Consider the following 25765-nt stretch of genomic DNA (forward strand, 5'->3'; position numbering starts at 1 on the left):
AGGAAGGAGTGATCTACCTGTTGTGAATCTAGTAACCATGACACTTAAGCAAATGAAATAAAATACAGTACAATCCAATACAAGAGGCATTTATTAAGCATATACTTCATGTAAGACACTGGAGATAGGAAGATAAATGAGGAAGCACTGTGCTGGGGAGATAAAACCTCTAAACACATAAGGATACATGTGATTATTGGAGGGAGAAACGACTAACAGCTCAGGTTTTAGTAAAAGCTTCCCATAATACATGACCTGAAACTTGAAGGAAGACAGGAATTCTAAGAAGCAGAAATGAGGAGGGAGCGGATTCCATGTCTGGGGGACAGCTAGTGCACAGTCACAGAAGTGGGAGGTAGAATGCTGAATGAGTTCAGGGAACAGTAAGCACATAAGCCAGTTTGGCCAAATGGGAAGCTCAGGAGTCAGTTGACAAACATTTATTTTTTTTTTCATATTTGCATAATAGTCACGTTGTGAAAGAAAAAACAGAACAAAAGGAAAAACCATGAAAAAAAAAACAAAGAAAATGAAAATAGTATGCTTCAATCTGCATTCAGACTCCATCAGTTCTTTCTCTGGATGTGGATAGCATTTTCCATCATGAGTCTTTTGGAATTGTCTTGGATTCTTGTGTTGCTGAGAAGGGCTAAGTTAATCATAGTTGATTATCACACAATGTTGTTGTTACTGTGTACAGTGTTCTCCTGATTCTGCTCACTTCACTCAGCATCAGTTCATGTAAGTCTTTCCAGGTTTTTCTGAAATTAGCCTGCTCATCATTTCTTATTGCACACTACTATTCCATTATATTCATATATCATAACTTGTTCAGCCATTCCCCAATTGATGGGCATCCCCTCAATTTCTAATTCTTTGCCACCACAAAAAAAGCTGCTATAAATATTTGTATACATGTGGGTCCTTTTCCCTTTTTTATGATATCTTTGGGATATAGACTTAGTAGTAGTATTATTGGATCAAAGAGTATGCACAGTTTGGTTGTCCTTTGGGAATAGTTGACCAATATTTATTAAGCAGTTATTATATGTCAGGTACCTTGATAACTTCTAGGGATACAAAGAAAGAAAGAAAAGAAGGAAGGAAGAAAAGAAGAAAGAAAAAAGGAAAAAAGCAAAAAGCAAAAACACAGTTCCTACCTTCAAGGAGCTCACATTCTAATGGGAATAATGAAATAAACCCATAAAGAGAAATGAGGACCAGATTGGAAGGGCTTTACATGTTGTGCTAAAAATGTGCTTAAAGTATTCTGTTTTTCCCTTAAAAAAAAAGGAATCAGTGATAAATGGTGAAAGGATATGAACAGGCAGTTCTCAGAGAAAGAAACTAAAGCCATCTATAGTCACATGAAAAAATGTTCTAAATCACTATTGATTGGAGAAATGCAAATCAAAATGACTCTGAGGCACCACATCACACCTATCAGATTGGCTAACATGACAAAACAGTACAATGATTAATGTTGGAGAAAATGTGGGAAAATTGGAACACTAATACATTGTTGGTGGAGTTGTGAAATGATCCAACCATTTTGGAGAGCAATTTGGAACTATGCCCAAAGGGCTATAAAATTGTGCATTCTCTTTGAGCCAGCAATACCACTTCTAGGTCTGTATCCCAAAGAGATCATACAAATGGGAAAACAACCCACATGTACAAAAATATTTGTAGCAGCTCTTTTTGTGGTGGCAAAGAATTGGAAATTGAAGGGATGCCCATCAATTGGGGAAGGGCTGAACAAGTTGTGATATATGAATGTAATGGAATACTATTGTGCTATGTAAGAAATGATGAGCAGGCAGACTTTAAAAAAAAACTTGGAAAGACTTACACGAACTGATACAGAGTGAAATGAACATTGTACACAGTAACAGCCACATTATGGGATGACTGACTTTGATAGACTTGGCTCTTCACAGCAAGGCAAGAATCTAAGACAAATCCAAAAGACCCATGATGGAAATTGCTGTTCACATTCAGAGAAAGAAACATGGCGTCTGAATGCAGATGGAAGCAGACTATTTGTTCTCCTTTTCCTCTGTTGTTTTTATTGTTTCATTCTCGTGGTTCCTCCCATTAGTTCTAACTGTTCTTTACATCATAACTAATGGGAAAATATGCTTAACATGAATGTATATGTAGAGCCTATATCGGATTGTATGCTGTCCGGGGTGGGGGAAGAGAAGTAGGAGGGGGAAAAAATTAAAACTCAAAATCTTATGGAAATGAATATTGAAAACTAAAAATAAATAATTAAAAAAAGGAATTAGAAGAATTCTAACAGAATATCTTGTCACCCAAGAAGCAGAAACCTGGGGTGAACCAGGACTAATTGATTCTAAACTATTAAAGAAAAGGGTGAGAGCTGGAATCCCAGGGGAGACGGGGTTTTCATTGGATGTCTTTTCTTTCCTACTTAACAGTCCCTAAGCATATTCTTTGAAATATCCCTGCCAGAGCTGCTGCCCCATCACTTCACCTTTTGATCTCAGTTTCCCTTGATTCATTTTTATTTTCAGTGCAATTTATCGTGAGCAACATGTTGAAGCAAAAAAAAAAAATTGTTGGCTTGAAATACCCTAGGGAATGAATGCATGATCTCCTTTCCTCTGAGTTCTCATTGCCCGCCCGCATGTTTGCTTAAAGCACATATGAATGAGGTGGCTTTATCTCAGAGAAAACCATAAATCGGAGTGACTCAGGGAGGGAGGTTGGCACTCATGCCACATTCCCTAATCAGTTTGAAAGGGATGGGAAGAATGCTGGTTAAGTACAAAAATGAACTGAGACTAAAATTGGACATCCTGTGAGATGAATACAGAAATACTGAGACAAAGAATCAAGTGGAATTGGGCAGGAAATGGACATTTGTCTGTCATTGTCAATTACAGCAAAGCTTTCTAAAGATGATGGGTTTGCGCTGCTTTGGTTTGTTCCTGAAGACCCTTCAACGTCTTGTTTGTAAATCTTCCTTGTATGTTTATTCACCTCTCTCTCTCTCTCTCTCTCTCTCTCTCTCACACACACACACACACACACCCAGACAGATGACTTGCTTTGCTTTATGCAGCACAGCCCTTGAGAGAGGGAGGAAGGCAGCTAAACCCACAATGTAGCCTGCTCTTCTGTAATGTGATACTGAGTCCATAGGAGGAAATGTTCTCCTAATATCAGTAAGCAATCTGCTTGTGTCCTCCAGCACAAGGAATTATATCCATCTTTTTTCTCTTGTCTCCCTCTGCTATCGGTCTCGCTGGTGGTTTTTCTTGTCTTACTCCAAATAATTTTGTCCTTTTAGCACTAGGTGGCTAAACAATGAATAAATCTAAAAATATACCAGAGAAATCAAATACAGATACTGCATTGAGTGTGAAAAAAAAAACCACCAAGGAAATCACGGTAGCTTTGGAGAAGTCTGAGGAATGACTGACAATTTCCAAGAGCTTAAAAAGAAACAATCTATGCGGTTTCCCTAAGGAATCTCCCTTAGAAAATTCCTCTCTGGTAAAAATAGGATTGAGAGGCAGTGTTGACTAGTGGATAGAGACCTAGCTTTGGTATCAGAAAGACTCAATTCCAAAGTATCCCCTTTGCCTAATACCGGCTAGACAAATCACTCAACCTCTCAATGCCCTGGGTATCTCTCTAAGACTTTGACTTGGGTATGAAAAGAATTTCCTTACCAAGAGTTTCCCACATTGATGAATTTATAGATCTGGACCAGCTTGTCAAATTTTCAATTTTCATAAACCGGAGGCCTTGCAAATCATATTCTCCTTACTGTAAAATGACATGATACTAGATAACAATAGGTCACATTTACATAACATTTAAAGATTTACAAGTAACTTTCCTGAAAATAATCCCACAAGGTAGGTATTCTGAGGATTATTATCCTTATTTTACATAAGAGAAAACTCATAAAAGAGGTTGAGTGACTTGCCCAAGTTCACACAGCTAATAAGAGGCAGAGCCAGGATTTGAACTTAGATCTTCTGCGTCAAAGTCCAGTTTCTATCATCTCACTTCCATCCCCACCATCCTGCTTCCCAGGGCTTAGAATAGAGTCTATTTCAGCCACTTTTGTTAAAGCGATATTCTCACTTGCTAAACTATAGTGTCACCAAAATGTGAGTATGTTACATTAAGAATCATAATTTCCTCATTTATAACATTTGTAAAATTTCCCTTTAGTTCCTAGAGAAGTGTAACAGAAAGTTTTCTTGAGTGTGTGTGTGTGTGTGTGTGTGTGTGTGTGTGTGTGTGAAAGATGATGATTGTGATCAAGGGAACCCCTGATTTGTTGAAGTGGGGCACCTCCCAAGGAGCTAGAGCCCACCTCCAGCCCCATGGGAGGGGTCTCATTCCAGCAAATCACAGGTTCCTCTGACCATCCTTGTTCTAAGTATTTAAAGTATCTTTACACAGCAAAGAGTCAAGGTACCCCACTCCCAAACTGTCAACTATCTTAATGACTTACAGTCTGGGATAGTCTGCATGATGAAAAATAATTGGCTCCAATCTGTGGTTGCCCACTATATAATCATAACCAAGGGAACTATTCAGAGGCTGTTAAACAGTCACAGGTTAGTAATACTTGGAATAGGGACCCAGGAGAGAGTCCATTAACAGTAACAACATGGATGTACTTAGCACCTTTCTCTGAAAGCCTCAGAGCTCTTTCCAGACATTACTTAATCGATTCACAAATCATCTTTGAGCAGTTAGGTGCAAATATTGGATATTCGCAACATTCTCAAATATAGCAAGGAATGTTTCCCTCTAGGGTAGCTTTTAAAGCTATTCTAGCAATACCCCAAATCATGTTATTTTTTTTTTTAATTATGCTTTTTTTTTCTGTTCAGACCTGTGATTTCATAGGGGAAATCCAGGTGTAAAAAGTCCCGACCTGGATGCAAATGGGTACATCCTGAAGATAGGCGACTGAGAGCCTGGGAGAATTGTCTGTGGCACTGAGAGTTTATTTGAAATCAGTTTTTTTTTCCCTGATTCTGAGGCTGATTTTCTCCATTCCATGCCCATGTCTCTTCTCCCAAAGTCCTGTGTCTTGGAGAGACTTGAGGGTTATCTGGGAGATGTTTAGTACTTCATCTGCAGTCCTGTTCCATCTACTTTGGCTCATTTTTTCCCCCTCTGTAACTGGTGCCAGCCCTCCCGGGTCCTGAGGGGAGATTGGATTCACCTGCCAGGTTTGGTGACTGACCCAGGGGAAGATCGGTTTCCTCCCTGCTGTAGCTGAGGTAGCATTCCTGCTCAGTACCGGTTGGCTTAGATAGACTTGGACATCCTTTCCAGCTTGGAGTTTCAGTGGAATTTCTGTGAATCAAGAAACATTTTCTTTCTTCATCTACATCTGATTTTCACACTTGAGGTAAGTCATCTCAATGCCATCAATATGTGAGCATGCCTATCCTAGGGAAATGATATATTTAGCTTCAAATCACAAAACCAAATTGGCAGCATTTTTTGTCACTTACATAATGTCCTCTCATTGGAATGGCTTTGCCACAATTTGTCAGCTTTTTATCATCACCTTGTGGGCTGGGGTTGGTGTTTCCCACTTTACAGCTGTCTAGTCTATGGCTCTTTGAGAAGAGGGACTTTTTTCTCTTTGCCTTTCTTTGTATCTCCAGTGCTTAGCCCAGTGTCTGGAGCACAGTAGACACTTGATAAATGCTTGTTGACTGCCTGACCAGAGAATCCAAAGTGGTCAGGGTTGCAAGGGTGGTATGGTGAGGCCTAGAGGAATTATGGAATCAACTCTATCTTTCCAAATTGGTCACATTTGCCCTCATGTTTGACCTTCAGCAAATCTGAAAAGGTAAGCTATGGGTCTACTCTAGCTCACCTAATGGCCAAAGTTCAAATATAGAGTCAGATCCCATGGAGTAGTTCTAGGATGAGAAACGTTTTAAATGGTCATTGCTTCTAGGAGGAAGGGAAGGCCTATCTGAGGTCCTTTTAGCTTTCCCTCTGTAATCTGAGGCCCAGAATCCCAGCTCTGAGTTTACACGGACTGGGTGCAATCTATGGTGGGGTGGGGGCTGGGGGGAAGGAAAGATCTCACAAATCACTTTCTTTTGGTTCATGTCCTCACTCAACATTTCCTTTGCGGATGACAACATTTGGCTCATTCGCCCTCACCCAGAGTCTCCCTCGGGAAACATGAGAACATAGTCATAGCTAAGGTCCTACAGATATTGATAAAAAGGGGCTTTAACTCCCATATGAGCACTGAAGCTCAATATGTATCATATATACATATACACACATACAACATCTATATCGATCAACATCTATAATAGTGGACAGCCTTTATTTTGCCTCAGAGAGAAATGTAAAAACAAACAAACAAAAAACCAAAGCCTAAACCAAAAACTACAAAGTCCTCATAGGAAGTCACAAAGAGTTCAGATAATTGTCTTTTCCTCTCAAATGAGTCCCACCTTCCTCCACAGAGATCCACATAGATAGAGTGAGAACACCTTGCTAAGGCTGAGACTCTCCTAGGCTAATAGAAAGATGAGACTTTGAACCTGAGAGAGAGAGATCACCCCGATGCTTCATTGAGCCCCAGTCTCCTCTATGGACCTCTTCCATTCTCCTTACTCCTGGGTTACTTTAAAGTTTGGGATTCTCCAAAAAGAAAATTTGCTGTTAGAGTTGCTAGAGAGTTAATCTTCACATTCTAAAGAATTCCTAGGAGTAGTAGAGCGAGCTGTCCAGGCCATACCCTCACACCATGGCTCCGCCCCTTCTTTCCCTTCTAGCTGGTGTGGCTACCTGGTAACTTCTCTACTTTAAAAGAAATGTGATTCAGGAGCCATAGTGGAGCTCTTTCTCTTCTCTTTGCTCTAGTTGTCACGGTTCTGTCACCGACTCTGGCTCCTTTGAATGGGGCCATTTTTGTCCTCCCCCTTGTGGGAACTCCTTGGCCACTCTCTTATTGACTCTCCATGGCTACCATCTCTGGGGCCTCATAGTACCCTTCCCCTTACAGTAAATCCTTAGCCACCCTCTCATGGACTTTTCATGGCCGTTGTTGCTGGAGCTGTGGAGATGCAATAAAATTCATCTCCCAGAGGCCCAAGTCTACTCTCTGTGTATAGTCCCTTTTTCAGTTCTCGGGTTTAGTCTCAGTTCTCTAATCTCATCTGGATCTGCTTGTTCCACTTTATAATCCTGAGCCCAAGGATGCTGAGATCCACAGCAGCTGTGACCTGGGTTTGCTGTTTCTATAACGAGCTGCCTTCAAAGGCAGGACAGGGGCCACACCCTTTAACCTTCAATTAGAGGCTGCATGATGTCATGGGTGCTGTAATGGGAATTCCCTTCTTGTATAATTTGGACCAGAGGCCGACAAAATTCCTTCAAACTCTCAGATTCTGTGATTTCCAGGGACACTGAAGACCTTCAAAGACCCATAGAGAATTCTTTTCTGTCAGTGGGCATTAGCATAGAATCTAGGTCTCTGAAGGACAAACAATTATAATTTCTGGAACAAAAGGGAAACAATGAGCAGGTTTTGTTACTAAATTTCTACGTGAATACTGTCCTTTGTTTTTTTTTTTCATTTTGTTCATTTAAAAACAACAACAAATAGTTGGCCACTGTCTCAATATCTTTTTGAATTGCCATTATAGATTAGTTTTTATCCATCTTAATCAATATTTCAGATTTATATATATGGAGAAGTGATCAGGAATAAATACTTTCTCTTCCTAAGCATAAAAATCAAAACAAAACAACCACCCCCGAAAACATCGTCTAGCTGTACATCTTGCTCCCTTTAAATCTATTTTTAGATTGATTTCTGATCTGACCGTGTCTAAACTGAAACTGTGGGGATATGATTTTGGGTGGCTCAAATGTCGCATTAGTAACACGATCATTGATTTTTAAATTTCCATTTAGACCAGCAGGCTTTAAGCAAAAACAATGAGATCCCCCCCATCAAACTCACACATTTCCTTCACTAGTGATGAGCTATTTTTATTTAATAAGATGGATGTATTTATTTCCTGATGCCTTTTCCCCCCAGCTCATACAGAGTAGCTGGTTCCATCAAAAGCAGTCTTCTTACAGTCTCATGTAAGCCATGAGCCTTCATGAAAAGCTTGGTCATGCACGCATTATGCAGGCAAAACCATACTCTCTGTGAAATTTGCTTGTGTAAGCAATGACTTACAAAGGAAAGTGTTATAATCTATGCCTAACTGAAGCCGATCAACAAATGACATTTGTCTATCACTCCTACCATGTGTTACCACATGGAGAAAATTGGCTTAGATTAGAACATGCACTTTATGCAGTGAGCCTATATTTTTGCTAATTGCTAACTTGCTAATTTGATGTCACATAATGCGTTCAAGGACAATTTACAGCTCACTATACTCTCACGCAACGAGCTTAAGGGGCTTCAATTTGTTTTTGCTGATATAGTAAGATCAATTACAAGTTCAGTAGAGTGATAGTAACTCTGGGAAAATTAACTTTGTGCTTCACTGCTTTCGTAGAGAAACTCTTGGGGGAGTTATTGACAAGGAAATTGATGATAAATATTTTCTTCTCTCTGTGCAAATATGTTTTAAACACAAATAATTATAAGCAGATATGATAATTTTGTTTTTGATATAAAAAATGTTACCCTGCTGTTTCTATTTGCTGTACCTTCTGGATAAAAATAAATGTACTGTGTCATTTGGTTTTTCAATTTATTCTTAAATTTCAGTCTTTCTCGTACTTTTGCATTTAAAAAAAAAAACCTGCCTTCTGTTATGTTGTTAAGAGGTAAGTCCAATTTGTTGGCATCTTATGAGTGCTTAATAAATGTTTGCTGATTGATTGAACTGTTCTGAGCAATAGATAGACTTTGGGTAATAGAAAGGAGAATTCTGGCCCCTTTGGTGTATAGCTCAGAGACCCAATACAGCCACTCTTTCCACCCCAGCTCAACCTGGCAGATCACATCCCAGAACACCGCTATTTCTCATCTTTAGGTTTCTACGGGGGTTGTGGGATTGTATAATCCCCTAAATAATTCACCTGCTTACCATCTCCCTAATATCCATTGGACCGCTTACCCTTTCCCCCAACTAATTTCCCTGTTCATTACTCCTCCATATCCTCTAACAAAGTGATTACTGCTCCAACATCAGTTAACCAGTTAATATCCTTCAATATCCTTGATAACCAATTAGTACAAATTAGCTTTTACAAAAGAACATTTACTGAGAAGATACACAATAACCAAAATAAAAATCATCTCCTCCGCTCCCCCAACTAGCACACACCATCCCTATTAGGTCATGCAGTTGATAGAATGTGGGCCTGAAGTCAGAAAACCTGAGTTCAAATCTGGCCTCAGAAACTCACTAGCCATGTGATCCTGGGACAGTCATTTCATCTCTCTCAATCTCAGTGCCTGCAAAAGTGCTTAGCACAGTGCCTAGTACATAGTAGGTGCTTAATAAATGTTTATGCCCTTCCCTTCTTCTCTATGCCTCCAACTCTGGAGAGAGTGCACTCAAACTTGTCTCAAAGCATTCCCCACATCAGGTTCCCTTCTGGGTGTTGCACAGTCTATGGATGAATTGATTGCCCGTTACAGGACATGGTATCTTGACTGGCTGGTTAATCCACTGTTGGCTTGGGTCATGCATATCACTCCTCAGGGTCACTTTGACTCTCGAGGCTTGTTTGCTGTGGCCAGGACAGACTCTTCTAGGGATCCCTACTGCTGGGCCACTGGTCTTTCACTCACGTTTACTCCAACTCTGATACCCACTTCATATCAGGGATGACTAGATATAATGGAGCCAAAAGAAAGAAAAGTACTACGTGTTTGAGGCCATGTTGAACCCAAGTGGAGAATGTGCTTATCTAAATTCTTCCTCAATCAAAATCCACCAGAGAAAGAAAGGGCAGGTTCCTCCACAGGTGGGTTCTTGGGTATGCCAACTCACTTCAAATTCAGCAGCCAATTAAAAAGACTTTTCATCACCGTGTAGTAACAGGAAGCAATCAAAGAAGGCCTAGGCCTGCTTTGAAGAAAAGAACAGCCTCTTCCATTATGTATCATCGTAGCTCACTAGGCCTCCAGGTGGGTTGAGACCAGGTAGAGCACATTTCTCATACTCTAAGGGTTGGCTCCTCATTGGCCAGTCCTCTCACTGTAAATGAATAGGCCCTGAAGCACTGCTCAATATTTACTGTGCTGGAATATTCTCCAGGCTGCAGAAGAGGTGGGTCCCATTCTGGGATCTCAGGGTTATCCAAATAGCAAAGGCTTCTGAAGGAAGAACATTGAGAAGAGGGATTGCATGACGGACATGACAAGGATGGGGTGGGGCCTTAGGCTGATGTCAGAGAAGAATGATTACAAGAGAACAAGACAAAATTTGGCAGGAGGTGGGGAACAGGCAGGCATGGTAGCTGTCTTCAGGTCTCTGGAGCGCTATCATACAAAGGAGAATGAGAGGGAGGATGACGTAGTGGATGGAGCACTGGTCTTGGAGTCAGAAAGATGCAGGTTCAAATCTTACCTCAGACACTCGTGATCCTGGACAAGTCACTGAATCCCTGTGACCTTATGTGTCCTCTTCTCTAAAATGGGGATAAGAATAGCCCTCACTTCTCACAGCTGTTGCTAGGTGCCATATGGGGTGCCATATGTAAAATGCTTTGCAAACCTTCAAGCCTATATAAATGTCAGCTATTAATGTCATCTTTATGACTCTAGAAAGGGGTTCAACTTGTTCAGCCTGGCCTAGAGCAATGAATAAAAGTTGGCCAGAGTTTGACCTTTATGGAAAGAGAAACTTCTTAACAGGAGAACTGTCCAGCAGTGCTAGGGGATGCTTTAGGAGGTCCCAGGTTCCCATCACTGGAGGCCTTTAAGGACAATCTCTATGACCTCTCATCTGATAGCTATCGAGGGGACTCCTGTTCAGGGATCGATGGGGTCCTGTGGCCTCTGAAATCCCTTCTTCCATCTTAAAACTGCTATGAGTCATAGGATTCTCTATCTGCATAATCAAAAATAAAATATTAAAGCTTGTTAATAGGTCTTTCAAAGTGATATTTTGGCAAGCTCTCTAGATGATGTTTACTGCATGTTTGGTTTAGAATTACAGTCAGTCAATATGAACATTTAAACATAATTTGGAGTCTATATGGAAATATTGGATGCTGACATCGATTTTGACTTATTTAAGTAATAAAGTGTTATGTGAAAGTTGTTATCAATTCAGCAACAATAACTAGAGAATATAGCAGCTGGCTTAAGCAGTCAGTGAATGTGACTTTTTGAATAGTTGTGCCCAGAGTAAAGTTTCAGCAATGTGGTTAATTAATAATAATAACTGAACATGTTGAGGTCTGCAAAGCTCTTTGCATAAATTATCTCCTTTGATCATCATAAAAGATCTGTGAGGATGGCTCTGCGAGGAAGGTGGGACCAGCTGAAGTGAAGTGATTTGTTCACGGTCACATAGCTGGAACCTGTCAGAGACAGGATTGGAAAAAACATCACTGATGACTCCAAGTCTCGTGCCTTCTTTGATACACTTCATTCCCTTTCAGGGTGTCCAGGTGAGCTTTAAACCTGGTATCTGATTTGTAATCTTAATCTTCTGTTTTTAATTTTACAGACTAAAAGGGTTGGCAATAAAGCCACACAAATGAAAGTATCACTGAACACATACAATATGGCTACAATAATAACAGCAATAATAGCTCACATTTATACAGAGCTTTAAGTTTGCAAAACACTTTACATGGAGTATCTCACTTGGTCCTCACAATAATATTATGAGGTAGGTGCTATTGTTATCCTCATTTTACAGAAGGGGAAACTGAGGATTTGAAAGGCTAAATGATTTGCTCAAGGTTAACTGTTTGAAGCAATACAAGAACTTATACCTTCCTGACTTCCAAGTCCAGCACACTCTCCATTATGCTAAACTGCTTCTGAGTGCTCAAAGGCATGCATGTGGGGACACACACACACACACACACACATAGCATAGCATAGTGACCATAACACTAGACTTGGTTAGGAAACCTATGTCTACTTCTTGCCTTCTACCCTTTCTAGCCATATAACTCTGCATAAGCCACTTAGCTCTTCAGACCCTCAGTTTCTTCACCTATAAAATGGGGGCAAAGATAATACCTATAGTACCTACTTCACAGGGTTGTGAGGTTCACATAAGATAATGGATGTCAAGGGCTTTATGAATCTTAAAGTGCTGTGGAGATTTTAATGATGACGATGATGATGATGGTGATGATGATGATGATGATGATGATGATGATGATGATTTCCTTAAAGTTCTCCATGCCTCATTGTGGCAGAGGTGACCCTGGATTCTTGAAGGCTGTGCCAGAAGAGGTTACTGAGCTAGAAAGGCTCTTAGTGTAGGCCTGGTGAGTGCCACGTGACTGTCATCTAAACACCAGTGTGGCTAAGTTTGAAAGAGACCAGAAGGTTGGCCAATAGGCCATTTGAGTTGGAGAGGCAGCAGGATTGATACCTGTGTTAGCAGAGATGCCATTATGATAGAGTTGTGAGGACTGGGTTCTCATAGGACTCATCATTCTAGAGCTGGAAAGGACCACAGAAGACATCAAGCCCAACCCCTCATGTTATAGATGAAAAAACTGAGGTTCATGATATGAAGAAAGACACAATACCCCACCCCCATAAAGATTGTGGAGGAGGGTAATGTGAGATATAGAGGAGGTGATCTTTGACCAACCCATTCTTTGGCCCAGTCAATGGCCAGGGTCTCCTTCTAATTGAATCTAGGAACTTGTTCCAACTTCCTAAAGGGATCATGAGATGTGGCCGTTTCTTTACAGTTAGTTAAATTTGAGTTACTTCCTATAATTACACCTTGAACTTTCTGGGCTAGGGGGTTGATCAAAGATCTACTCTCCTACAGAGATAAGGCTATAAAAAGCAGGGACATTGCTAGATAAGAGTAACATCTGGACTTTTAGTGCCATAAAGAAATGGAAATTTCAGAGAAGAGCAATGGCAGGAGATAGGGGTTTGGAAGCCCAGAAAGTATTTTTGCGTAGACATAATGGTTGAAGCCATGGGCAAGAATGAGATGGGTAAGGGACAGAACAAAGAGAGAGAAGAAGCCCAATTGTAGACTCCTGGGGCGGGGGAAGCAAATGGAATTTCAGGATCTCAGAATTTCAGAGTTGGAATGGACCTGAGCAGTCATATGGTCCACCCTATGCCCTCCCAGAGTCTCCATTACAATATACCTGAAAATGGTTATCCAGCCTTTGCTTAGAAACCATTGCCTCCTGGGGCAGCCTATGCCACTTGTGGATATCTGTAAATGTTAAGTTTTTCCTGAAATCAAGCCTAAATTTGTATCTTCCCCACTTCCACCCACTATTCCTGCTTCTGCCCCCTAGGGCCAAGTAAATCAAGACTTCCACGTAACAAAAGACAATTATTATATTCTCCCTTGAGTCTTGTCTTCTCCAGAGTAAACATGCCAAGTTTCTCCAACTTAGCCTGGTAAACCCAAGCCCTCCGCTATTCCTATTGTCTTCCCTTGGGAATTAGCCAGTTTATCTATACCCTGACCTGGAATGAACTGAAATTCTGACTCCCAGAACAAACACCATACTTAAGCTGTGGTCAGAGAGGGTAAAGAATGTAGCAGATCCATTGCTGCTTTATTTCTGGAAGCCATGGAGTCCAGCTCTCATTGGCTTTTTGTGACTTCCATATAATACTGTAGACTTTTTTGGGGCTTGCAACATACTAAAATCCTCTGACCTCTTTCAGAAAAATTTATGTTGTTCCCATTTGTACTTGGGAAGCCACTTTTGATGCTTGACTTTGCACTTATCCCTAGTGAATTTAATCTCATTAGACACAGTTTGACGGTCCAGCTTATCAACATTATTTTAGATACTAACTCTTTCAGTGTGTTCACTAACTGTGATTCTGCACTTGGAGGTACCAATGGGACATCTAAGTAGAAATTGCTCTTTCAGAAAAGTTCTGTCTAGGTCTTTATCCAAGTAAATGATAAAAATGTCAACCTGCCCCACGCCAAGCAAAGATTCCTGGGGCACTCCATGGGACACTCCACTGGTGATCTCATCCGTTCCCGTGGATTTAATTATCATCTCTCTGCTGATGATTCTCAAATCTAATTATCCAGCCCTAACCTCTTTGCTGACCTCCAATCTCACGTCTCTAATTGCCTATTGGACATCTTGAACTGGATATCCATAGACATCTTAAATTTATCATGTCCAAAATGGAACTCATTACCTTTCCCCCCAAACCCTCCCCACTTCCAAACTTACCTGTTACGAGGGAGAGCACTACCATCCTCCCAGCCACCCAGGCATGCAACCTAAGTGGCAGCCTCAACTCCTCACTCTCTTCCCTCCCAGTCCTGCTGATTCTACCTCCATAACATCTTTCACATACAGACTATGCTCTCCTCTGACAGTGTCACCACCCTGGTGTGGCCCTTAATCACTTCATGCCTGGGTTATGGCCAAATTCTGCATGGTGGTCTCACTGCTACGGTTCCAGGCTATCCTTCACACAGTTCCTTAGCCCCAGAATCAAATATAAAAAAATCCTCTGTTAGATGTTTTAAGTCCTTCCTAACCCTCCTCCCCCACCTTTCCAGTGTTCTTAATACTTTATACTCCCATCACACACTCCACAAGCCAGTGATACTGGCCTCCATTTTATCACCAGAGACTGGGAATTTTCACTGGCTGTCCATCCCCTATGCCTGGAATGCTCTCCCTTTTATTTCTGCTTCAGGTTTCTGTGGCTTCCTTCAAGTCCCAGCTAAAATCACACCTTGTAGGGGAAGGTAGGTGGTGCAGTAGATAGAGCACAGGCCCTGGAGTCAGGAAGACCTGAGTTCAAATCCGGCCTCTGACACATAACACTTACTAGCTGTGTGACTCTGGGCAAGTCACTTAATCCCAATTGCCTCAAAAAAAAATCCCACTTTGTATAAAAAGCCTTTCCTGATCCTTAATTATAGTGCCTTTCCTCTGTTGATTATTTCCAATGTATGCTGTAGTTTGTTTGCACATATTTCTTTGCACATTGTCTCCCCTATTAGACTGGTAGCTCATGGAGGGTAGGAACTGCCTTTTGCCTTTCTTTGAATCCTCAGCACTTAGCATAGTGCCTGGCACATAGAGATGTTTCATTTTCAGTCAGGTCTGACTGTGGGTAACCCCATTTGGGGTTTTCTTGGCAGAGATACTGAAGTGATTTGCCATTCTCTCTCTAGCTCATTTTACAGATAAGGAAACTGAGGCAAACAGGATTAAGTGACTTGCCCAGAGTCATGCAGCTAGTAAGTATCTGAGGCAGGATTTGAACTCAGGACTTTCTGACTCGCAGCCCAGCACTCTATCCACTGTGCCACCTAGCTGCCCCCATAGTAGGTGCTTAATAAATGTTTATTCACTAATTGACTTCCTTCCAGGTTAAGACTGAAAGATAATGATAATGATAACCATAGCTAGCGTTTATATAGCACTTTAAGTTTTGCAAAGTGCTTTACATATGTTATCTCATATAATCCTCACAATAGCCCTGAGGGCTAGGTGCTATTATTATTATACCCATTATATATATGGGGAAACTGAGAACAAGAGAGGTAAGTGACTTCTTTAGCCTCACATAGTTGCGTGTCTGAGTAAAAGTCTGAGGCAGGATTTGAATTTGGTTCTTCCTGTCTCCAAATCTCATGCTCTGGCCACTGCACCACTTAACTGTCTGGAAAAAGATGAGAAAGATGAATGGCCACTCTGGATCCCGTTATTCATCCAGGTCTAAAAGCATCTAATTGTATTAGCATCGACCCCACCTTTCTCCATCCTTCCCAACAAACCAGCCTGAGGGACTTTGTCAAATGATTCATCCTTCTTTTTCCAAGAGGACCAAAATCATCTGCCCAAATCTAGGTGAACTACAGGATAGCATTACTACGGTGTAGTAACCCTGTGAAACAAGCTTAGTCCGGCATCGGGAAGGGGATGAGGAACCAATGAGACAGACAGCGCAGGAATGGAATCTTTAAAGAAGGAGAACAGAGAGAAGAAGGTGTCTCTGAGGTTAAGAGAGTAGATAATGGCCAGAAGGAGAGGGCAGTCAGTAATGCCAAGAGCTGCGTGAAGGCCAAGGAGGCTTTGAAAAATTCCAGTCCATTTGGTAATGATTAGGAAACCGTCGGTGACCTTTCAAAGATCAGTTCAAGTCAAGAGATAGGGGCAGAACCCAGATTGCATATTTCTAATAGCGAATGTATGGGACAACCTTGTTATAGGAAATAGTTTCATCCTGTATCCAATCAATCGCCGATTTATTCATTCTGCCTCCACACCTCTCTCATTTCCCTCTTCTCTCTACTCATATGATACTACTATTTTATGTCAGTCTCTCATATCTCAGCTAGATGATTGCAGTAGCCTCTGAACTGGTCTCTCAGCTTCCAGGCTCTTTCGTCTCTAAATCTCCCTCCATACAATTGCTAAAAAATTCTTCCTCAGGCATGGATCTAACCATGTTCAAGAATGTTCAATGGCTCCCTAGTGCTTCTGGGACAAAAGTACATTCATTCAGGTTGACATTTTAAACTCTCCACAGTCAAGCTCCAAGTGACCTTTGCAGACTTATTTTATATTTCTCTGCTTTTTGCACTCTATATTTCAGCCAAACTAACTTGCCTTCTGTTTCATAAATTTGACTTTTTACCCCACGTCCACAGCTTAGCACGGGCTCTTCCCTACAAGTGGAATAGGTGCCCTCTTCATCTTTGGCTCTTAGAATCCTTAGTCTCCTTGAGGCTCAAATCAACTTCAACCTCTACGAAAATGCCTTTTTCTCATTCCCCTAATTGTTAGTGCTTTCTCCTCTTCAAATAATCTTGGCTTTTTATTTCTCTTGCATTTACGTGGTGGAAATACATTATTTACATAGTTCATTTACAGATTGTAAGCCCTTTGAAGGCAGACTTTCTTCGTATCCTCAGCATCTGTATGGTGATCTTGTACACATTATTCACTATACTAAGCCATTTGCTTAATAAATGCTTGATGATTTAAATGTATCACAGGTTTCTTTGCTCAACCCCGTCTCATTCAACATTTTATCAGTAGATAAGAATAGCTAGCATTTTTGCAGTACTTTAAAGTTTGCAAAAACTCTTTATACAAGTTGTCTTATATGTTCCTGATGAAAAGACCAGAGTTGTGTAGGAAGTTTGAAATTCAAGCACAGGAATTGAGAGAAACATTAAAAGATGAGTAGGAATGAACAAGGATAAAGGATAAAACAAGAATAAACTTCTTACATTATAACAAGGAGATCATATACGTGTTCTCTGAACGCCATTTCCATCAGGGGTCATGAAGGGAGTCTAATTAGACAGAAAACTTGAAAGTGAATGTGATATCTTGATGACTGTCAGAGAACGATGGAAAAAAAATGAAGAGGAATATATTGTGGGAGCGGGAGAGGGAAAAGAAGGTTAAGGAAGATTATCTCACAATTAGACTTCACAGATAGATATACAAACAAGGAGAAAGGGGTTCGGAAGGGAGTAGTTGGCATTTGAACTTCACTCTCATCTCAACTGTTCAAAGGAGACATACACACACACACACACACACACACCAAGTTGGGAGAAAAGTACACCTCACTCAACAAGGAAATAAAAGGGAAAGAAGAGAAGGGAGAAGATGTAATAAAGAGAGGGTAGACTAAAGGAGGGATTAACCTTAAGCAAAACAAATTCTAAGGATGTACATTTACAGCTCTTTTCAGAGAATGGGAACCTGAGGAGGTACCTATAAATTGGGGAATGACTGAATAGGTTATGGAATATAAGTGTGTGGAATACTATTGTGCTGTAAGAAATATTGAAAGGGATGGTTTCAGGGGAACCTGGGAAAATCTGTATGGATTGATACAGAGTGAAGTGAGCAGAACCAGAACAATTTGTACAATGACAACAACATGGTAAAGACAAGCAACTTTGGAAGAACTATGAACTCTGATTAGTCTTATCACCATGGCTAAGCATGCTACCCACTTCCTGCTAGAGAAGCAAAGGACTCAGGATAGAATCAAACATGTTTCTTTTGGACATGGCCAATGGGAAAATTTGTTTTCCTTGACTCTGTATGTTTGTAGCAGGATTTTGTTTTCTTTTTGTTCTCAATTGGGCAGTGGTTTCGGTAGGAGGGAGAGAAGGTGTGTTTTTGTTAATTGAAACAAAAATCCATAATTTAAAAAACCATCAGGGTCTTTATAGAGGGGATTCTTTCATATAGTAGGAGGATGGATTGAAAAACCCCTCGTACTACTGATAGCTTATTATCATCATTCTTAAAATAATTATTAATATATATAAGTATCAATAATACTTATGTAGTACCTTCACAAATAACCTGGTAAGTTGCAAGTATTATTATCACAGGTGAGCAAACTGAGGCTAAAGGAGCTTAAGTGACTTGTCCAAGGTCACTTGGTAGTAGATGTTGGAGCCAAGACTTAAAGACAGCTCTTTTGAATTTACAGATTGTCTAGCAAAGAATGCATCACCATCATTTGTTGGGTGTCATGGACAAGATTCTTGGCCAGGTTGGAGTACATGGCTTGAGAGGCAGCTGTGGAGCAGTGGAAAAAGGCACTAGGTTTGGATCCCACGGATACGGTTTGAAGTACCAATTCTGCTACCTTGTGCCTGTGTGATCTCAATCAAGGCACTTCATCTCTCTGGCCTCAGTTTCCCCATTTGTAAAATGGAAGCGATGGACTAGATAACCTTTAAGGTCCCTTCTAGCTCTAACTATGAGATTATGGTCTCCAAAGTCCTAGCTCTGAGATTCTGTAGCTCTCTGCCAAACATCTTTCCCAACATGCCTCACTAATGCTCCAAGGTCTTCTCCCACTCTAAGAGTCTACAGTCCCTGTATGTTTCTTGTTTTATTGTTCTCCTGTGGAAATAGATCCAGAAGTAATGAATAAAGTTCGAGAAGTAAAAATGACAGCAAAGCACCCATCTTTAAATTTCCATTTCTTGTCTTAGATGTTTCACAGGAAGAGACGAATCAGGGCTCTGGTGCTATTTGGTAATTATCACTCATCTGCTAATTTATGGGCAGGAAAAATATGATTAAAATCAATTTCTGTACATCTGTTGATTAGGTAAAAGCAGTAATGACAGTCATCAGCATACAGCTAATGATCAGAGAGAAGGAAACATTTAGAAGGTCATTGTTAAATGGGCAAAAGGAAAATCTCAGCACAGGAGCTACCTAGACAAGGAAGAGCTTCCTGTTTGAAGCCTGTGACTCCACACGTGGAGTGCTTTTAAGCAGAGCCCATGAAAGCAGGTAATTACATCAGCTTTGAAAAGCCAACTTTTCACCAGTTTCAACCACCTTGATAAATGAGCTCTGAGACTGAGTCTTTTGCCAATCAATACAGAAAATAGTCATTGTGCTAGGAAAAGTGGCAAGATATTTCAACATTATATCAATAAAAGCTGAAACAACTTTGGATTTTGATTAGCTCAAGCCCTCAGGCATGCCCTTCCCCCCCAGTGGATCATGACTTGGATGAGTATGGCTGATGATGCTGCATTTGGACCATGTTAATATTGGTAGCGCCATTATGAACCTGCAAACTGAGTGGTTCTGCACTCAGTTGGTACAATTCCCATTGGAAAATAGAGATTAATGATCTCCCAAATGGGGGAGCACAGAATTTCAGATCTTAGTCATGATAACAAGCAGCTCTTTAGGAGACTGCCTATCAGAAGCTCTTTAGTTCTTGCAATCATCATGCCCAAAGTCTAAAACTGGCATCATTAATGGAAAGCCAGGCTAATGTAGAGGAGCACTGAATAGAGCAGGAGCAAATGGGGCTCTTGGCTTGATTTTTGAATGTGATTCTGACAAAAGGCCATCTGAAAAGGAAAATATTTCTAGGTATCCCAGTGAGCCAACAGTAACCCACTGAATTTCATTGGAAGGCGTAGCAGGTAAAAGGCAAGATTGTTTAAAAGAGCAGAAGGTGGAGATTAGAGGAGAAGAAGACTATTCAGAGGGAAAGAAATAGGGTTGTGCTCCATAAAGGATGCCTCTTGCAGGCTAATCCAATTCAATGTAATTCAGATGTTTATCACATGCCTTTGATATGCCAGGGATATAAAGATAATCCAAGACTCAGCTCCCTCCCTCAAGGAGCTTATAATCCAGTAGGGAGGTGAGACATGTATACATTTAGATGGGAAGAACAATGAAAGCAGCGTGGAAGAAGTGGTACCTGAGCTGGGCTTTCGATAAAAAGATGTCATCTGGTTAATTGGAATGGACAGAAAGTCTGTTTCAGATTTGGAGCACAGTGTGCATGAAAACAGCAGGTGGGACTGGGCAGGATGAGACTGGGTGGCAATAGTACAGTTTAGATGAAACATAGAGCTCACCAAGGGAAGGAGCATGGAAATGGCTGGAAAGGTAGATTGTGAAATGATTGGGGCGGGGGGGGGGATCCTTGAACTCCAGACCATGGAGTTTGTATTTTACAGACTATAGGTGGGGAAGGCACAAAAGGTCTTTGATGAGAGGAGTAGCAATTTCAGACTGACGTAGTAGGAAGACCACTTTGGTAGCCCCACGTAGGGTGGATGGATCAGAGAGGGGAGTGACTGGAGGTAGAAAATACAATTGGGGGTGATTGCAAAAGTCTAGGGGCAAGCTATTGAGGGCCCAAACTACAGCTGGTTGGTCCCAATGGGAAGGGAGTAAAGAAAGGATTGTGACAGATACATGGAGGGAGAATTAACAGCATTTAGTAGCTGATGATATATGTGGCCAACAGAGTGGGGAGAATCAAAGGGGTTACTGCATTTTAAAGCCTGGGTGGTTGGAAAGATGGTGGTGCTGTGAACAGAAACAGAGAAGGTGAAAGGAAGGCTGGGTGAAATTGGAAGAGTCAGAAGGGCATATAAGTGGTACTACTCTCAGGCAAATGGAAATATGGCACTCAGGGACCCAGCTGATCTTATTTCTGTAACTTCATTTTGTCTTTTGGGTTGACTTTTATATATTTCTCTACTCTTGCTTCATTGAAAATTCTGGTCTGTTTAGGAGAGGGATTTGGGACAAAGGTCTCTCAGATCCTGTGAAGTAGGAACTAGGTTCTATCACAATCACTTCTGGTGGATGAGGAAATGACTTGGAGGCTGCTTGAGGGTGAAGGCTAGAGAGGAAAAGTTTGCTTGATAGTCTAGTGACGGATGATCAAATCAGGAGTTTATACGCATTCATTCCACAATGAGCCAGTTACTGTCCTAGGCTCTAGGGCTCCAGAGACAAAAATGAAGTCTCTGCCTTCAAAGAGCCTCCATTCTACAGGGTGGCAACCTATACACAGATAAGTAAACAAAATTATATTCAAAATAAATGCAAAATAACTTGAGAGGCGATGGCACTAGCAATTAGGGGCTACGGGTTTGGAAGCAGGATATTAGACTGTAAGATGGGTCACTTGAGTTGACTCTAAGAGAAAGTCAGGAGTTCTAGTGGCTCCTCTCAATAACCCTGTAAGGTCCAGTATGTGGACCACTATTGTTATCCCCATCTTCCAGAAGAGGAAATAGATTCATAGACGATCGTCCAAGGTTACTCAGCTAGGAAGCGTCAAAACCAGGACTTGAATGCTGGTGTTTCTTTACTTTTAGGACACTTTTCATTATACTACGCTGCCTAGAGATATAATTATGGGCCACAGCAAATTCAGTTGTGGAGAGCAGCAGCAGAAGCAGTCAGATCTTGGGTGCTAGAAGACAGCGTGACCCCCATGATTCCAGCCTGTGACCTGATGGGAATTTGAGGGGGGTGATGCACCCTGGAAGAAGAGTGCCTCTGTAACAGGGTGAGCCAGGGGTGGTAATATAGTATAGTGAGGAGGACTTTGCCCTCCTGGAGGTCAGCACCCTGGAGCAAAGTCATATTGGTCTTGGTTAGTTGCTTCTCATGTAAATAAAGCTGCGAAGGTTTCTGCCCTGGTTCATTCATCTTGGTCAGTGGAGAAGAGTGGATCATGGGCTTTTGACCAAAACTTGAGTCAACTTTCTTAATATAATCATAATCATGGGGCTGGGAGCTCTCTTAGTAATTATCCAATCTAGTCTCTTAATTTTTGAGATGATAGAAACAGAGGGTAAAGTGGCCCAGGGTCACTCAGGTGGTAAGTGGCAGAGGTTGGGTTTGAAGTCAGGTCTTGAGGTCAAGTCCAGGCTATATCACATGACCTGCTATGCTCTGAACCTCAGGTTTGGCAGGGACCAAGTGGTCCCTTGATGATGAGCAGTAATCAGGCCTTTTCTCAAAGACCTTTGGGGAGGGAGAAGCCATGGCCTTTAGACACAGCTCCCTTCGATTTTGGACACCTGAGCTCCAGGGAGGTTTTCCTTGGGCAAGTTATCTGCCTCATTGGAACTTCAGTCATTTCCTACTAGAACAAGCCCCCCAAATTCTTTTTTTTTCCCATAGCAGACCTTCAAATGCTTGACTAAAGCTCTTATCCTTTCCCTCCCTGAGGTCTTCTTTTCTCTTGGTTAGGCATCCATTGATCCTTCTATCATTTCTGCTATGGCCTAAACTTATTGCTTCCAAACCTGCAAAGTCTTTAAGGTATGAGCACATCACTGCCCAGGAACCACTGGCTATTCTGGCCCCTCCCATCCTCTGTTCTAGACACTCCTAATCTGCTCCCTGTTAGACTGAGAGACTTTTTTCTTTCTTTTTTTTTTGGCTAGGCAATGGGGTTAAGTGACTTGCCCAGGGTCACACAGCTAGTAAGTGTTATGTGTCTGAGGCCAGATTTGAACTCAGGTCCTCCTGACTCTATCCACTGCACCACCTAGCTGCCCCCTAGACTGAGAGTCTTGAGGACAGGGACTGCTTTTGCCTTTGAATCCCTGCCAGCACTTGGCACAGTTCCTGGTACTTAGTAAGTGCTTAATAAACACTCGTTGACCATTGACTTATTTTTGAGATGGAGAAGAGCAGCTGTGAGAAAGATTCAGTTCTCATGCTTGGTGGTCATTGGGGACTACTGTGTCACACTGGGAGGGGTGTGCTGCTGGAGCCGGTGGTGTGGGTCTGTGTGTGTGTGTTCCTGGGGAGCTTCAGGGGGGCTAAAGTGGGTGGGAAAAGGTCCCTCCAACCGTGCAGGGCTCCTCTGTGAGCTGACTTCTTTAGGGTTGTTCCTGGGCCATTGAAATAGGGATGTTCAGAGACCACCATCATTGTTTCCTTTCCTCTTTATGGATTAAGAGCCTTGAATGGAAATGCAGAAGCAAACAGTGATTTATTAATTCATCCACCACATGCCCTGGATTTTCCAACACAGACCTGATTCCAAGAAAAGAAAGTCTACTTTTAACAGGATTCTGTAAAAGAGTTATCCTTCATTAGACAATGAGATCTAATTTTTGATTTGGAAAATATAGTCACCATGGTTATGAAGGATGGCTTCAAACTCCCAACAAATTCTGTGGTCAGTAATGACCTAAAAGTGCATTCCACCCTGGGCCTGGGTTACCGTGTTATATCATTCTAAGGTCCTTAGACAGGAAAAGGAGAGCAGAACCATTCTTAGGCGATTATGAGATCAGGGCAGAGTGAACTCTATGCTTCCCCACCCCCAACTTAAAGCAGATGACATCAAATTCTAATAGAAACCCATCTGAGAGGTGGCTGCTGTAGCAAATACAGTTTGGAGCTCAGAGTCCCGGTTCAAATCCCACTTCTGACTCTTGCCAGGTGTGTGACATTGGTCAAGTAATTTGACGTCTCCTATAGCTTCAGTTTGTTGTTGTTGCTCAGTCATTTCAGTCATGTTTGACTCTTCCTGACCCCATTTGGAGTTTTCTTGGCAAAGATACTGGAGTGGTTTGTCATTTCTTTCTCCAGCTCGTTTTACAGATGAGAAAACTGAGGCAAACATGGTTAAGTGACTGGCCTAGGGTCACACAGCTACTAAGTGTCTGAAGCTATATTTGAACTCAGGAAGAGAAGTCTTCAGGCCTGGTAAACTATCTATGGTACTACCTAGCCTCAGTTTACTTTTCTGTAAAATGAGGATACTTAGATCACCTACTCTGACAGAGTTGTTGTAAGGTTCAAATAAGATAGTGGACATTAAAAAAAAAAGAAATCCAATGCCTCGGATGTAGTTGGGGAGTCTCACAGATCTTCATTTAATTTTAAGTGTTCTTTCATACTTTCTTTGCTTAATTCTAAAAATAATCAAAATCTTAAACATCAAATAAAATGAAAATTCTCATATACATGGTAGAACAGACAGGACTTACATGATATGAAAAACTCAATTATATATAGCTTGCTTTTCTTTTAAATGTATATAATAAAATCAAAGTGTAAAAAGTAGTCAAATTCAAATCATCAAAAGTACAGATATTATGTATATAATGCATATGTATATATATATATATATATACACATAAACCCATATACACACACATTTATATGAAAACTAAAGCCTGTTCTGAGGTCAATTAGATTAAGCAAAAGCAGAGCCTTAGATAATAGCTCATTCTAAATATTAAAATATCTTAAAAGATTCCAATAGCATTTTATTTGGGACTTCTAAAGTTCCCATGCTAGATATCAAGTCATTATTTATGGCCATGGCCACACAATATGAAGACATCTGGGTCATTTAAAACAAATGAGGTCCTTGTGGCTTTTTGGAATCATGTATGAACAAAAGATGGGAAAAGCTGAGAGGTTTCTGTAATGGAGCTGGCCAGATCTTTCATCGTATAGACACAGACAGGGTGGCTGTACTACGCACCACACTCTGCAGGGGTAGGCTTGTAATTTCCCCTATTCCCAGCTGATGGATAGCAGTGAGGGCAGGTGCCTGATCCTTGATAGACTGTGGTACAGCGTGAACTTTTGAAAGAAAAAGAGGCAGAGCCATAAGGAAAACCAAAGTACCTGGTTCCCCCTTTGGGAAGGTGAAGGTGCCAGCCATGTGGCCCTATTCTGAAGTCTCCTTTACTTGGAGAGGGACATATACAGACAGACTGAAGGGGTTTCAGACTAGCAAGCTGCAGTAAAGTAGGAGAAAAAGCACAAGGTGGACCCAGGTGGGGAACTACAGGAAGCTCATTTCCTGGACCAGGCAGGTGACTCCCACAGTGGGCATTCTGCAGTGAAAAGACAATCAGATTCCCTAGAACCCAATTCCTTCTTTCTGCATTTGCTCGGCCCCACCCTTGATGCTGGGGTGGTGGAGTGATTGTGTAGGCTAAATAAAGTGGTTTGGGGTTAAAAAACTAAATCTTATTTTCATCTAGAGTTTTAAAATCTTTAATTCTCCAGTGTGAACTGATGAATGAGGATTAATGAGGCTCTAGTTTTGTTATGTCTGTGACAATCAGGTTAAAAATTTATTTTACTACCCATGGAGCCTGGAATAATTAAGGAAGGAGGGAATGGGGAAGACTTTGGATGGGGAGGGCTTTTTTTTTTTTTAAATAGGATGGGGGCTGAAGCCAACATCTAGCTGGCTTAATCCACACATTAAAAAAAAAATCCCTTGTGCCAAGGAGGTGGGGTTGCCACCCTCAAAAATGTTCAGCTAAGGGGAAAGAGCCAG

Source organism: Vombatus ursinus, unplaced genomic scaffold (genome assembly GCF_900497805.2).
Source record: "Vombatus ursinus unplaced genomic scaffold, bare-nosed wombat genome assembly UNPS02014810.1, whole genome shotgun sequence".
In the NCBI taxonomy this organism is placed as follows: Eukaryota; Metazoa; Chordata; class Mammalia; order Diprotodontia; family Vombatidae; genus Vombatus; species Vombatus ursinus.